Below are 17,760 nucleotides of genomic sequence, written 5' to 3' on the forward strand. Positions count from 1 at the left end.
TCTTCTCGGACTTCAGTGTTGTGTTATATGTTGTGTTTTGTGATACCTTGTGATCTTATATGTGTCATTCATGTCTTTATGTGTTTCTGTGGATATGATTCATTGACAAGACTGGTAAGCTCATACTTTTGTTATCTCACGAATATATTGCATTGTGTGTAAATTTAGATTGGCACAATTTTTTGTCACGTGACTCAGATATCAGCTGTTTAGTAGGTCATTTGATTTTTTTCAGTCATTTCATTTTTTTCCTATTTATTTTGTGTTCATCTTTTGTTTACTTATATTTGTATTGTGCTTAAACCTATATAAAATGTGCGAGATTGGTGTTGAGAGAGTATAATACGCAGTTTAACGTTTAAAACTATATCCGTAAATATCCGGAAGCTTATTTTCAGGTTAAACTACATCTAAAAATATTTGACCTTGAACTCTAGTAATAACATCCGGTAAAAACAAAACCACGTTGTTGAAGTTTGCTGGTGATAATCAGGTGGTTGTTTTCTTTCAGCTTGTGGTACGATAGGATTTAGTTTGTCTGTTGTTGATAGTTTGGTTAATTTCAGTGCATAAAGCCCAGGTAATAATTATTCTAACTATATAGACAGATACAAGTCAATTTTTGATGTCCCATGACATTTTGTGTGTTTGTTTTGTACTAATATTGCGCTTGCTGACAGCGACACTGCACACATCATCATCATTTAGGTAAGTGATTCAGTATAAGCTAGATTGTAGTGATCTTTGTTTATTTGGGATTTTTTTTAGATTTGCCCATATCATTAGACTGAGTGTTGATATATATCTATAACTATATTGGTATATATTGAACATATATTATCCCAAGAGTCAACATTTGGTACAAGTGTACTAAGTTATCTTGTCTTTAATTAGGCTAGGGTCCTTGAGTAGTATCTGACAACAATTTGTCTGTCTTCGTCATTCATTCCTGTGTTATTTAACCAGTGTATATATATTGAAATCACAATTCAAGTTTGGTATTAACTCAGTACAGTTAAGACTTTGATCAAAATTTTTTCTGGAGTTTTGACCACTTGGTCATCGCGTCGGTTTCTTATTATTTGAATCGCGTCGGTTTCTTATTTTATAATTCAATTCTTGTCGGTTTCTTGATTTTGATAGAACAGTAGATTAAGTTATTTCAAATTAGTTAGTAGTAATTAGTACTTTATTTAGTTGATTACTTAATTAGTAATTAGTTAGTAATTGTAGTTTGTAATCAGTTTATTTTCAGGTTTAATGTTTTGAATTTCAGGATTTAGTAGATATTTAAGTTATATATTAAGTTTACTTAGCTTTCAGGTAGTTTAAAAATATTTAAGGTATTTAGAATTATACATAGATTACTGGTATTAGTTCAGGATTAGAATTAGAACTTTGATTAGGGTTGAAAATAAACAACTAGCATGGATAAGGCAGGTAGAGAGAAAACAATAGAGGAATCTGATTTAACTGAGACAGAACTTAAGGAGTTAAATGAGGCATTTAAAGCATTAGGTGTAAAACCAAAGACAAAGTCTGCTGCAGAACTTAGACAATGGATGGTTAGCTATGCTAAATGGACCACACCTGAATATCGACGATCAGAAGAAACATTTAAGCGAGAGTCTGCATCAAGTGAACCTCTGGGTGCTACAAGTAGTCCCCATGTGACAAAACACATTACTCCACTTCATGCACCTAAATTGCCAGTTTTCTCGGGAGATAAGAAAGGAGATACCTCTTATGACTTGTGGCGCTATGAAGTCAAATGTTTAATGAAGGACGATGTTAGTGCTGCAACAATTCTACAAAGTATTAGGAGATCATTGCGTTCGGGAGCATCAAGGGTTCTTATGCGCCTTGGTACAGATGCATCAATTGAGGAAATCCTTCACAAATTTGACAGCGTATATGGCATAGTAGATGATAATGAGAACTTGTTCTCACAATTCTATAGTGCATCACAGAAGGAAAATGAGGATGTATCTGAATGGAGTTGTAGACTAGAGGATCTGCTAGACAAAGTCATTCAGAGAGGAGAGATAACTCCTACAAATACAGATCAGATGCTGAGAAACATGTTTTGGAATGGCCTGTCGGAGAAGTTAAAAGATATTACAGGTCACATCTTTAAAGAGTGTGGAGATTTTGACCAACTTAGGCTAGCAATAAGGAAAGTAGAGCAGGACAAGTTGAGAAAGAAAGACATTGTTAAGAAAGCAACAATAAACCAGGCGATGCCAAGTAATACACAGATAGACGAGTTGAAGGCTATGATACAGAGCATGAGCACTAAGATGAATGAGATGAGAGAGGAAATTAATGAAGTACGCACTAGATATCAAGGAGAGAGACATAATTCAGATCAAGGGAATTATAGTCGAGGCAAAGATAAACAGCAAGGAAAAGACATAACATGCTTCAAATGTGGTCAGAAAGGACACGTGGCAGTAGGATGTAGAGTTCGACTTGACCACAAGAAAGATTTAAACTCCAAAGGGCCTACATCGAGACGCGGACGTCAGGCTACAAGACAGAACAGCGTCAACCAGGACTAATAGGAGATCCTATGGAAGTGAGTGTGCAGATAAATGGAATTCCGGCCACTGCATTATTAGACACTGGGTCAACTGTGTCAACTATTTGCCAGTCATTTTACCAACAGCATTTTTCAGACATAGAAATCCAGGATATTAAGGAAGTTTTTCAACTTCAATGTGCTGATGGTAGTACGCTACCTTACAAGGGAGCAGTAGAGCTGGAAGTATTATCTGAGGGTCTCGGAGATAACACAGAACATGCATGTTTATTTCTGCTGGTGGATGATACTAGTTATCACAGCAAGGTTCCCATACTTTTAGGAACAAATGTCCTTAAGACTGTGATGGAGAAAACCAGAAACGACCATGGTGACAGATTTCTGCAGACTGCACACCTGCATGAACCATGGTTTTGGACATTTAGATGCATCTCACTGCGAGAAAGGGAATTGCAGAGGAATAATTACAGATTAAGTGTAATTAAATCAGCAGAAAGGAAACCAGTCATCATACCACCTAACAGTGAAATAACAGTTAATGGTTATGCAGATAAGATGGTTCCATATGTTCAGACCTTAGCGCTGATACAGGATACCAAGAAATCAGTCATTCCTAAGGATTTGGATGTGATATCTAATCTCGTTGATTACCAGTATGGATCCAGGGAACCACTGATGGTTACGATTAGCAATGTCACAACACGGACTGTCAAGATTGCACCGAAGGCAGTGATAGCTGAACTGCAGCCTGTGACATTGGAGGAAATACCCATATTGTCCAGTAGCCAGGATACTGCAGAACCAACTGTTTTTAATATACCTGAGGACAGTTTGACCAATGAGGAATTTGCTAAGGCAAATGAGATGATCTCCAAGAATGGCGATATCTTTGCATGGGGAGATGTAGACATTGGTCATGTAACAACTGTGAAGCACAGGATTGAGTTGGTGGATCCTACACCTTTTAAGCAGCGATGTAGACGTATTTCCCCATCAATGTTCCAGGAAGTTAGAAATCACCTACAACAATTAGTGGAGGCAGGAGTGATTAGGAGGTCCAAATCGCCATTCTCCAGCAATGTAGTCCTTGTAAGGAAGAAGAATGGAGACCTGAGAATGTGTGTGGACTACAGGCAGCTGAACAACAAGACGAAAAAAGATGCCTATGCCTTGCCCCGTATTGAGGAGATCTTGGACAATTTATCAGGGAATCGCTACTTCACTGTACTTGATGCAAAATCAGGATACCACCAAATTGAAATAGATGAGGAACACAAGGAAAGGACAGCTTTTACTGTGGGTCCTCTAGGATTTTTTGAATACAACCGGATGCCCTTTGGATTATCAAACAGCCCAGCTACATACCAACGACTGATGGAGGACTGTCTTGGAGAACTGCACCTCAACATCTGTTTTATTTTTTTTAGATGATATTATTGTTTTCTCTAGAACTTTCGAGGAACATCTCCAACGACTGCAGCAAGTGTTTGATAGACTGAGGGCAACTGGATTAAAACTTTCGCCAAAGAAATGCACATTTTTCCAGAGACATGTGAAATATGTAGGACACATTGTATCAGACCAGGGCATCGAGACAGATCCAGACAAAACCAGCAAAGTTCTTAACTGGCCAACCCCTACAACACCTGAAGAGGTCCGGAAATTTTTAGGATTTGCTGGTTATTACCGGAGATTTATCGCCAACTTCAGCAAGATTGCGAGACCCTTATCACAACTCATGCCAATACCTACAGATAGCAAGAAGTCAGCCAAGAAGAAAAATTCTAAGACATGGCAGTGGGGGCAAGAGGAGGAGGAGTCATTCAGAAAGCTGGAGGAAGCATTAGCATCACCTCCTGTACTAGGATATGCCAACTACAATCTTCCCTTCGAGTTACATACAGATGCCAGTCTGAATGGATTAGGCGCTGTATTGTACCAAGAGGAAGATGGACAGAAGAAAGTGATCAGTTATGCCAGCAGAGGATTAACAAAAGCTGAAAGGAACTATCCAGCACACAAATTGGAATTTCTGGCACTAAAGTGGGCAGTCTGCGATAAATTTAAAGATTACCTTACAGGCAGCAATACCAAGGTTTTGACTGATAACAACCCACTTACTTATGTCCTCACGACAGCAAAACTTGATTCCACAGGACATAGGTGGTTAGCTGCACTTGCCAGTTACGATCTAGACATCCAGTATCGTCCAGGAAAGAACAACTCGGATGCAGATGGACTTTCCAGACTAACAGGACAGACAACCCAAGATTCCTGTACATGTATTTCTAATGAATCTATTAAAGCTTTATGTAACTGTGTACAATTAGAAATTCCATGTGTAGAAAATTTGTGTGTTGATTCAGAAATTGTTAATCAGTTAACTGATCAAGGTTCTCAGTTCCAACAGGTAAACTGGAAGGAAGTCCAAGGAAGGGATCCAACACTCAGGAACTGGATGCATCATGTGAAACTGGGAAAGAAACCCAAGATGAGTGATCTACCACTATCCCCCAACTCCCTAGCACTCATCAGGAATTACCACTCTCTGTTCTTGAGCAATGGAATACTCCAGCGACAAGTCCAGATAGATGGCACTGACCAGACGCAGGTGGTTGTTCCTGGAGATATAGTCCCAGACATCTTGTGTAGTTTACATAACAACTTTGGACATCCAGGCCGTGATCGTCTGATATCCTTGGTAAAAGATAGATTTTACTGGAATGGGATGAATAACGACATCGAGAACTGGATTAAGAAGTGCCACAGATGTCTGAGGAGGAAAGTCCCCACCAATCAGAGAGCACCACTCATGCCAATAAGGACAACCTATCCATTGGAATTGGTTTGTATGGACTTCTTAACCCTAGAACCATCTAAAGGAGGATACCACCATATCTTAATCATCACAGACCATTTTACTAGGTTTGCACAGGCAATTCCTACCAAGAACCAGACGGCGAAGACAACAGCCGAAACGTTTTACAACAGCTTCATGACCAAATATGGGTTTCCAACTAGAATCCACAGTGACCAGGGAGCCAACTTTGATGGGAACATCATCAAGGAGCTGTGTAACATCACTGGTATGAAGAAGTCCCGAACAACCCCTTACCATCCTATGGGTAATGGCATGTGTGAGCGTTTTAATAGGACATTGATGGATATGCTCGGAACCTTGAATCCCTCACAGAAGTCCAACTGGAAGGCCCATCTACCATCATTAGTTCATGCCTACAACAGTACCCGACATGAGAGCACAGGACAGTCTCCATATTTCCTCATTTTTGGAAGAGGGCCCAGGCTTCCTGTGGACTTGGCCTTTGGACTTGGAGACAAAGAAGAGAAAACAAGGACAAAGTATGTGGAGGATCTGAGATCCAGAATGAAGACAGCATACCACCTTGCTCGGAGAGCTGCTGAGAGAGCAAGAGAAAAACAGGGCAGATTCTACGACCTGAAAGTAAGGGGAGCAGATTTGCAGGAAGGAGATCGAGTCTTGGTGAAAGTAGTAGCATTTGAGGGAAAGCACAAGATAGCAGATAGGTGGGAGGAAGATCCCTATCAGATTGTGCGGCAACCTAATCCAGATGTCCCAGTGTTTGTCGTCAAACGGGAGGATGGAACAGGCAGAACACGAATTCTCCATCGGAATTTACTTCTGCCGATAGGTTGCATAGATCCCGAAATGCTAACTACTCCCTTGCGACCAGTTCCTAAGCCCAGAAGAAAGACACAACCAGAGAAGAAACAAATCACAGACAAGATAGTACATCGGACTGAGGAATCGGATTCTAGCGATTCTGATGAAGATTGTTTGTTTGTAGAGGTACCGGTACCTAACCCGACAGTGACACCCCCTATAGATGACCCACCCATCATCAATGAGGAGGAAGTGCCACTTGATGTACCCCAGCAACGACCAGAGAGGGAAGCCATGGATACCCTTTCACCCCGAGCTCCAGAGGGTGATGGTCAGATGCCTGTGGAGGAGGAAGTGAAATATTTACCTCGACGATCTGCTAGGACCAAACAGCCACCAAAGAAGCTTTCTGACTACCATGTATATCAGGTTACCCATGACAGGAGAAGCAAGGATTTAGAGACATTCAGGGAAATGCTAGAGGTCACACATCGACCTGAAGAGAGAACTCTTTTATTGAAATGCTTTTCAGATTATGTAAATAAAATTTAAGTCAACTATTTTTTATGGAGTATTATCTTTCCTAACTATTTTTAGCAAATGACGAGGCCGTCATTTCTCAACTGGGGGGAGTTTGTGGTAGTTGTACTTAGTTTAGTTTTATATTTTTATATTGCCATTCACATTCATTCACTTCAATACATATTGCGCTGCGCTACTTACTAACTTTGTGTTGTGTGTTAAAGAAACCTAAACACCCTTTTAAATATAATGGTTTAATCCGTAAGGGTTCAGTTAGAACATAACTCGGATTAGTTCATGTATCTCTTAGGTGTCATACTTGTTCTGTCATCTGATTGGTCTTAGTATTTTGTTCTAGCCAATAGGAATTCCTGGCCTGAGTTCTTTTTATGAAATAGTTCAGGAAAATCTAGTTTTGAAAGAGATTCCAAAGGGTGTTGCCACTATTGAGTTCTTAAAAAGCATAAAATATATATTTAATTTATAGAGGATTTGCTAACACCAACAACTGTAAGTAGCTGATAGTTTTACTATATGATTAAAAGCAAGTAATGAATTTAAATAAGTAATTAAACTTTTCTTTATTCATAAAACTTGTGTGCAAGTCATGAGTGAAAGATTTACTGAAAGTAGAATTGTGGAAAAACATAATTTCTGTTCTTTAAGTAAATAATGAGTTTTAAGTAATATAAATGCGCAGAGTGATATATGTGTACAGAATTTAGTATTTTAGTAAATTATTCAATAGGTCATCATAAGAGTTTTAAGCAGTTCACCTTGATTTCGGAAGCTGTAGCTCAGTTCCATAAACTGGTATGTACATGTATATATGCAATTCACTGCAGTACATTATATTCATTTTTTTAATATCAATTACTTATAATTGATGGTTCAGAGAGTTATGTCCTTTGACGATAAAATGATGACCAATATATATATATATTTGTATCGTTGCATATATCATATGTTCGATAGTGTCTTTTGTCTTTGTATTGTATTTGTCCTTATATGTTTTTATTGTTGTTATAGGGTTTGTTTTCATTGTTTCCAAAAAGTAAACGAATCTACGACCTTAACCATCTTGTGGATTATTCTTATACTCAAGACCGGTTACATATATAACACTAAAAAGGAATAAGTTGATTTATATCTGTGATAGTTGGACTTTTGTTTTATTATTTTACATTATACTTTGATTTAATTCAGATTCTCATTCATTCATTCATGCTTGCATTCATTCATGCGCAGCGCTACTAACTACAGTTTTGTGTGTATGTGTTTAAATAAACCTAAACACCCCTATTTCTTATAATGGTTAAGTCCAGGTCTCAGGTATTGAATAGCCAAGGTGAAAGTATGTACATATTAATAGGTAATGTACTGGGTTTAAATTTCTATTGGCTGGTTATTTTTATTTTGGCCAATGGTAGACCCTGGCGGGAATTTCAGGGTGCTTGCAGGTATTCTTTTTTTCAAAGTGAGTAGTTAGTGAGTTGCTAGACCAGGAGAAGAATAGTTTGTCTTACATAGGTGTGACTACATTTTATAAATCTAAAAGTACTTGGATTGTTCTATACAACACCTTTACCTGTAAGTAAAATAAGCTACTTAAAATCTATAAAATCACTTATTTAATTCTATATAAGTAATTAATGAATGAGAAAAGTTATATTTTAAATCAATTGCCAAACTTGTATGAAAGAGAAGAATGGAAGCTGCTAAATGTTATGAATATCTATTCAGCTATTGCAAGTTTTTATTTTAATTCATGTATCCTTAAATAAGAAGGGTTTGTGAATATTGTTATAATTGCTGTTTTAATAGGTCAGTATATATAAAGCCCAGTTTTGAGCCAACACTGTATAAGGGGCTAACTCGGTTCCATAAACCGGTATGTAATGTACATATAATTGACCTAATCTAATTACTATATTTTAATCACAGAAATAATGTAAACTATAAATTAATGGCCTAAACATTAATTTGTATTAATTGAATGTTCTGTGTATTTGTTATTGTTGAAATATCATGTCTTAGTATTGTCTTTGTGTTGTTTGTATGTTTATATATTGTCATTGTTTTAGGGTCATCACATCTCATCTCGTATATGTTTTACTCCGTATGATTGATGAAATAAATGAACTCACTACCCTACAACCATCTTGTGAAATTCATATTCAAGAACGGTTACATATCATTCTTTATGTAAAATCAGAAAGGAATAAGTTGATTTATATCATTCTTTATATAACACTAGAAAGGAAGAAGTTGATACGTATCATTCATTTATATAACACTAGAAAGGAATAAGTTCATACGTATCAGTGGCGGATCCAGGAATTTCATAACACAGGGGGGGGGGGGGCACAGTAGAAGGCTGGGGTTGCCTTGAAGCTTTGCACTGATGGGGTGCAGGGGCGAAACCCACGGAAGTTAACGAAATTGTGCCAGTAAGAGAATGGGTTCTTTTTCATTTAGATAATGAACATATAACGTCTACATACGTATATTTTCCTCTTTTGTGGGCGTTTGTAATTTTTTTGGGGTAATGAATAAAACATATAATTGTAGGCTTTAACTATAACACATAGTTATATTATAACTATATCCGGGGGATAAATGAAGGTGTTATCATTTCATGTAGACTAAACTGAAACTAATTACTTGTTGCACACAAAGGAATTTAACCCACACCAAAAAACAAATAAAATAAAATAAAATAAAATAAAATGGGGGGAGGGGGAGGGGGGCGCCGGCGCTGGATCCCCCTTTGCCGGTATCATTCTTTTATATACCATCAGAAAAGAATAAGTTGATACATATCATTCATTTATATAACACTAGAAAGGAATAAGATAATTTGAGGTGAGAAAAATATATCCAAAATGAGCTTTACTATTTCTTTAATGCTTATCTATACCCCCCCCTTCCATAATGATAATTAAAAAAATCTTCTATCGCTATCATGATGTTCAAAGTAACTTTTCATTCAAGAGGAAATAAACAGTTCTTTATTCAACATTAGAATTTTCATTCAGAGTGTAATCCACTTGCAGAGCAATAATGATGATCTTTTTTTATGAATGAAAGGTCAAAATAATGAACAGTGATCAATCTCTTAACTCCTACCAGCAATACAAAATAGAGAGTTGTGCAAACACGGACCCCTTTAAATTATATACCGGAGGTGGAATACGGTGTCTAGGAGGACCGGACAAAAAGTCACAAAATCGGTAGGACAAAAAGTCACAGGACAAAAAGTCACAATGATGATTTTTGATCGGAGGCGGTTTGATTTGAACTAGATGATCTAAGTGTAGTTTCAGAATTTGGGAGGGAAAAAATGGGGAAAATAATTATTTTGAATTAATTATGAGCGTCGGTGACTGGAGTCGCACTTCAAAATGACCGTTTCATATTTTGTCAGATTAACCGACTGGTGTATGGTCCGTAAAAGTTTTAAAAGTTGCAAATAGGTGGTGGTTTGATTTGAACTAGATAATCTAAGTGTAGTTTCAGAATTTGGGAGGAACAAGATGGGAAAAATAATTATTTTGAATTAATTATGAGCGTCGGTGACTGGAGTCGCACTTCAAAATGACCGTTTCATATTTTGTCAGAACCGACTAGTGTATGGTCTGTAAAAGTTATAAAAGGTGCAAATAGGTGGCGGTTTGATTTGAACTAGATAATCTAAGTGTAGTTTCAGAATTCGGGGGGGGGGATAATTATTTTGAATTAATTATGAACGTCGGTGACTGGAGTCGCACTTCAGAATGATCGTCTCATATTTTGTCAGCTGATCCAGCTGCTGGGTCACAGTGCAGTTCAATGGCATACACATCTGTACTGTATGCCTCAGTAACTAATATTTGCTCTTGGTCTGTAGTAAGGTAAAAAGGTAGAAATGGCCGCCGTGATGAGAGGTGCGTTAACATCTCTCCTCATATTTTGGATTTTTATGCAATTCAGAACTGTTTTAATTGTACAGGAATTGGACTGTGATTTTAATTATGGAGATGGTTTTCAATGGCCTGTTTTAACACCAAAAATTCTTTGCTATGGAAAAGAAATCTTAAGTAAATATTTCGATTGTGCAAAACACAGAAAAAGCTCATCCAAGTATCAAGGCGAAGTGAGAACAAATCAGCTATTCACGGTTTTGTGCCTCTTGCTTTCGAATGATATTCAATTAAATCCTTGACCTACTGGTACCTACACCTGTATAGGTTGTGCGAATAATAACACGTCGGATGTTAAGTTTAATGGCAATGAAAATATTGAATGGATTTGTGATTCATGTATCAACGACATAGCTGAAAACTTCTACAACACCGAAAAAATAGAAGAAAATGATATTAATCTCCCTAAAGGTACAAAATTTGCCCATGTGAATCTATGTGGTTTAATGAATAAACTGGACCAAATCAGAATCTTACTGAAAGATGGGATTTACGATATTCTGGCAATCTCTGAAAGTAAACTAGATTCAAATATCACAGATTCTGAAATACAGGTAAACGGGTACCACATGGTACGCAGAGATCGCAATAGACATGGTGGAGGGGTCCTAATGTACATTAAAGAGAAATGGGCAATTAAAAACGTATGCAAGTGTGAAATGTTAGAAATGCTTACTGTGGATATTAAATTAATGAACTCTCCGACAATAAATATTGGGGTTGTGTATCGACCACCGGATTCAAACACCCAATGGCTAGAACATTTTGAGGAGTGTATCGAATATATAACGAGTAGTGGTCACGAACGTGTAATAATGGGTGACTTCAATATTGACCAACTGAAAACATTAAATTTCAAACGATCCATGGAAACTTTTGGCTTAGAACAAACTATTATGAAACCCACCCGAGTAACAAAAGATTCAAACACGGTCATCGATCACATCTACGTACAACGTGCGTGAAGTTTACAGCTCATCTGGTGTAGTGCCAATAGGTCTGAGTGATCATCACCTGGTGTATGTCGTCCGAAAGAAAAATAAGCGTGACACACAAACTGATCATATATATGTGAAATACAGAGATCAGAAGAAATTTGACGAAAATGATTTTCTCAGGGATCTGCGGGGTGTTGAATGGAATAACATTAAATCTTTTAACAACGTAAATCAAATGTGGTCAACATTTAAGAAGCTTTTTATGGAAATAGTTGACAAACATATGCCAGTCAAAGAGCGCCGTATCCGGGCCGATTCCGAAAAATGGATTAACGACGACGTTCTATCTGAAATTCGTCAAAGGGATTATCTCCATCGGAAGGCTCTAAGATCCCGCCACGAATCGGACTGGTCCTTATATCGATCAGCAAGGGACCGCGTTGTAAAAATAATCGGTGATACTAAAAGAGAATTTGTTGACAATGCGATAAATCAATGCAGTGACAAACCTAAGGATATGTGGAAAAGATTAAAGCAATTTCTACCATCTAAATCTGCAGGCGCATCAGCATCCTACCTAGAAATTGATGGCGAAGTAATCTCAGACTCCTATAAAATTTCAAATGCCTTCAATGATTTCTTTTGTGGCATAGGTCATAAATTTGGAACAAATTTTGATGATTCGCTCCCGAAAACTGAACAACTAATGCCGAAAGGCTCATTTACAATTCCAAATGTATCTATAGAATTTTTGAAGAAAGAAATTAAAACCATGTCAAGTTCAAAAGCTACAGGTATGGATGAAATTTCTGTAAAATTACTGAAAGTGAGTATTGATGTTGTAGCTGACATATTGTGTTTCATCATGAATTTCTCTATACAGGAGGGTGACGTTGTAAATGAATGGAAAAAAGCTAGAGTTACCCCGCTTTTCAAATCTGGGGATAATTTCCATGTTAATAATTATAGACCGGTATCTGTTTTACCTATCATAAGTAAAATTATGGAAAGACATGTTTTTAACACTTTTTACGAGTATTTGAATGCAAATAATCTTTTAACAGAGCATCAATCAGGTTTCAGACCAAAACATTCTTGCGAAACTGCTTTACATAATATCATTGACAAATGGCTTGAGAACATTGATAAAGGGAAACTTACAGGTGTACTTTTTTATTTAAGCAAAGCATTTGACACAGTTAATCATGATGTATTGATGCAAAAACTTTTATCTTATGGTATCTGTGAAAACATTTTTAAATGGTTTCATTCTTATCTATATGAAAGATCGCAATGTGTCAAATGGAAAGGGACCATCTCAAAGGAAAAAAATGTTACCATCGGAGTCCCTCAGGGTTCTATATTGGGTCCTCTGTTTTTTATTCTGTTTGTAAATGACTACCCAACATGTCTCAAGCACTCTACAGTCAATATATATGCAGATGATACCACGCAAGATGTTTCTGATAAATCCTTAGATGTAATTGAAAAAAAAATAAAGGATGATCTTATAAATTCTATGGAATGGATGCATAAGAACAAATTGACAATAAATTTAAAGAAAACACAATGTATTTCAATAGGAACGTCACAGAAATTATCGAAATGTAGAAACCTTTGTATTAATGTTGGTGAAATCTTTATAGAAAATGTCAAATGTGCTAAACTTTTAGGTGTTTACATCGATGAATGTCTTACGTGGTCTTATCACACAAATGCTTTATGTAAAAAACTTAGTCAGAAACTAGGTGTTTTAAGGAGATTGAGTACTTTTATGTCAAAGGAGGTACTACTCAAAATTTACAATACTATTGTTTTTCCTCATTTTAAATATTGTTGTACAGTATGGCAGGATACAAAGAACAAGACAAATATTTATAGGCTTTTTAAATTACAAAAGAGGGCAGCAAGAATCATTTTACATATCAAAGTACCTCACTCAGTGTCAACTTCTTGCATGCTATCAAATTTGAGATGGATGCCTTTGATAGACTATTTTATTTATCGAAAAATTATTCTTATGTTTAAAGTTTTACATCATATGACTCCAGAGTATTTACATGTTTTTAGATTTGTGAATGAGGTAAACACAAGAAATACAAGACAGAGCTCTACAAATTTTATCTATGTTACAAGAGCCAAAACAGTATATTTTAGAAGATCTTTTATCATTTCAGCAGCAATTTTATGGAACTCGTTACCAGATTTTATAAGAAAATGTACAACTACCACATCTTTTAAATCAGTCTATCTAAAACATTATTTTGACACTCAATGATACTCGTGTGTTTATTGTCTCTTTTCATTGAGTTCTTATCTGTATGTATATAAATTGTGATATTTCCATGCTTTGTGATATATTATGTTCTCGATATGTATATATGTTATAGACAGGACCACAATGTAAACTAGTTTATACAACTAATTGTGCAATCGTGTATAAATAAAGGATATTATTATTATTATTATTATAGTTGATGTCAACCGTGTTATGTTTCAAGGTCATACCCTGCATACTAATCAATTAACTTCTTTACACAGGGATTTGCCAAACTCGGACCTTCGGCTAGCCATTGATGAATTGCCAACCATCCTCATTGAGAATTCACCCTTTTCTTTCCAGGTTGAGAAATCATCTCCAGCATTCTTTCTTTTTCAGGATTTTCAGTCGGAGTTCATCCCAGTCTGTACTAAGTTTTAAACCAATTTCGAACACTGCTTTTCTGTTACTATAATTCAGAAAAATATACTGACACCAGCATATTTTAGTGGGGGGGGGGGGGGGGGGTCTTCTCTTTTGTTTTACCACACCCAAACATATTTATAAAAGATGCGGTGACTACAAATGAAGGGAAGAAAGATCAAAAATCTCAGTTTAAAATGCACCATTTTAAATCATTCTTTTTAAATGGGTTAACCCCCCCACACACACACACAGTACGGTATTGATCTGCCACTGTATTTGATTGCAACCTGATGTTATAATAGAACAGACGTAGCTCAAGAATTGCAAATTCACATGAAATTATGCTACTCTAAAGATTTCTTCGAAAAAAATATAATTCAAATCCAACAAAAAATCAACAGACTGATTGAAATGGATCACAGATTAAAATGTATCACAATGACGGAAATTGGAATGTTTTGGAGAATTGACAAATTCAATGCATAAAGAATTAAACGGATCAGTAAATGATGTCATAAAACTTGCCCTTTGACCTCTAAATATCAGGGCTCTACCATATGATTATGCACATTTTTAATGTAGGCTCGAGAATGTCCAATATATAGGATGTTCACAGGGTAAATAATTCATATCGTTCATTCCAAATATAACTGATTATTGCATTAGTATACCTTTTTTCTAGCATGTTTTCAAAGAAATGAATTTAAACTAATTTCACGTGTTTTGAACTACGTGAAGTAAATTACTTTAATGGAGTATGAACTCCACATCTCCATTCTTAACATTAATTCATCATAAATTATCCACATTTTCGAATACTGAATGTCTGATATCAACATTGAAAAAAACTAGATATCTATAGATATGATGTTTACCTAAAAAATGTAATCCCGAGTCGGTCAAAAACAGGCACCTATCTTCTTAGTCAGGTTAGTGTTAAATAACTATGGTAAGTTTATTGGATTGGCTAGTTGTGCTTTGTGCTCATTTAATTACAAATGAAAATTAGTCATGGGGCATCGATTATTCTGACCACAAACTATGTCGAAAATCTGCTTTAAATTCATAACTAGGCCTAATTGCTCAAAAAATTAAAACTAAATACCTAAGCATTTCAACACCTATATAAAATACTTCATTGACATAGTTGATATGAAAAAGGTAATTGCTTTTCGATATCAAAAAACACAATGGAGGAAATTCGAGTCACAACTTTGTTTAGAATTAGACTGGTACAGTGTGATCATAATTCGCATTTATTCATACTAGCAATTAAATCATAGACAATATAAACAATAATATTTACTTTTTCTTTTTAAACCACTATCTTACTTTCAAGGTATTGTTATCATAATCAGAATGGAATAAATCAGTCGAGACTCGAGTACAGGACGACATTGGTGGGATGCCAATCTCGATGATTCTTGCATGTAAAATGAAGAATTATTAGTAAGTTTCTGTTGCTTTTTTTCTAAAGGAGCTGCACTAGTTATATAATTTAATAGATTAGTTAAAATGCACGTCTTCTCATTAAAATATGTACATAAATGAAGTTCATATGCCGATCACAATTTCAGATGTAGAATTAAAGACCAAAGCATTTTCTGGGATTTTAAAACAAAATAATTCAATAATACAAAATGTTTTATTGTGTATGGGTTTTTTTCATCACCATACTTCAAAAGAATTGCTGGTTATAACCATATAAAATGTTTACAATTACCTATGGGTCGAATTATGCGAGCGTCGAACAGCAGGGCTACCGCTATATTTAGAGCGACCCTGATCACCAGCGACAGCGATCACCGCTACACCGGCCACACCCGCCGTTAGCCCTATAACTTGATCAGGTAAACGGAGTAATCCGCTGTCAATTCGACTGAATATAATTTCTCTGATAGCAACATCTAGATATACGTTGTATGTACGACTATTAGAAGTAGTGTTGATGACGGGTGTGAATTTACAACGTGTCGTGTGATTGGTCCGTGAATAATCCCGAGACCATTCGGATGATCCCGAGACTAAGCCGCAATTCGTACTCTGTGACCTCCTTTTTGGCGGTAGGGTCTATAACTTAAACCAGCCAGAGTTCTCGGGAATAGAAATTCCGATTTCGTTTTTTACGTTACTACGATATCTCATCCCGATCTCAAATATTTCTATACAATAGTAAACAGTAAAAAGGCTCTAGATAGTCTGCGTGTGACTAAATACCACAATTTTATATGCGTACCTATATCTACTGTTTATCCTTGTGAAATTCTTTTTTCATATAATAGATATAGAGACAATATCTTGTTCTTCATCGCTTTTAAGAACACATTTAGATCTATATATTAACGAGACGTAATGTATAGGGGTATACGTAATATTTAGACCTATATATTAACGATAGGAGTGTTATGAACTATAATTTGAATATGTAATTCCGGAATAATGCGTTGGTTCTTATATTAGTATGGACATGCGCATGAATACACAGTAATAAAGTAGTTCCTAAAATGGCAGATACCACGTTGTTTAATTTCTGCTGTTGTTGACTAAGTCAACCCTGTTCTGCCGAGCAGACGTAACATATTGGCGACGAGGATGGCCAAATCAGTTATCGGTCGAATCGAGGTATATGATAGCCATGTGGAAACGTGGGATTCATATAGTGACAGACTGGAACAGTATTTTCTGTGCAACGAGGTCAAAGTCGAGAAGAAAGTTCCCGCGCTATTGAGTTTGGTGGGAGGCCCAACCTATCAGCTCTTGAGAGGCTTGACTGCGCCTAAAAAGCCCAGTGAATGTGAGTATGCTGAACTCATTAAAACAATTCAGTGACCACTTGAACCCTAAACCCGTAGTTATATCTGAGATATTCAGATTTTACAAGAGGGATCAACGTGAGGGAGAGAGTATACGTGATTACCTCGCACAATTGCGCAAATTATCAGAACATTGTGACTTTAAACAAAACTTGAGTGAGTCGATTCGTGATCGCCTAGTCTGTAGACTTCGCAGTGAGGCCATACAAAACAAATTATTAGCGGAGAAAGATCTCACGTTGGAAATAGCGGTACAGATATCACAAGCTATGGAGACAGCGTCACGTGATGCCACCGAATTACAAGCTAAGCATGTAGGCCTAGGTGTTAACAAGATTAATGTGAAACGTAAGGGATCCGGAGGACCTAAGCAGGGCACATCTCATCCGAAAGGTCAAGGACGTGGTGTGACACAAGAAAAGTCGAAGGGGCAGAAATGCTTTCGGTGTCATAGTACGCGTCATCACCCTAAGGACTGTTACTTTAAAAATGAACAATGCTACAAATGCAAAAGAATTGGCCATTGCAAGAAAGTGTGCAGAAATAGAGCTGTCAACAGTCTAGAAGCCGAGAATAGTGATTACAGCGATGACTTTAACGAGAGTCCCGTAGCCACTTTGCATGTGAATTCCTTGGACAATACACACCTGAATG

Source organism: Ostrea edulis, chromosome 3 (genome assembly GCF_947568905.1).
Source record: "Ostrea edulis chromosome 3, xbOstEdul1.1, whole genome shotgun sequence".
NCBI classification, from domain to species: Eukaryota; Metazoa; Mollusca; class Bivalvia; order Ostreida; family Ostreidae; genus Ostrea; species Ostrea edulis.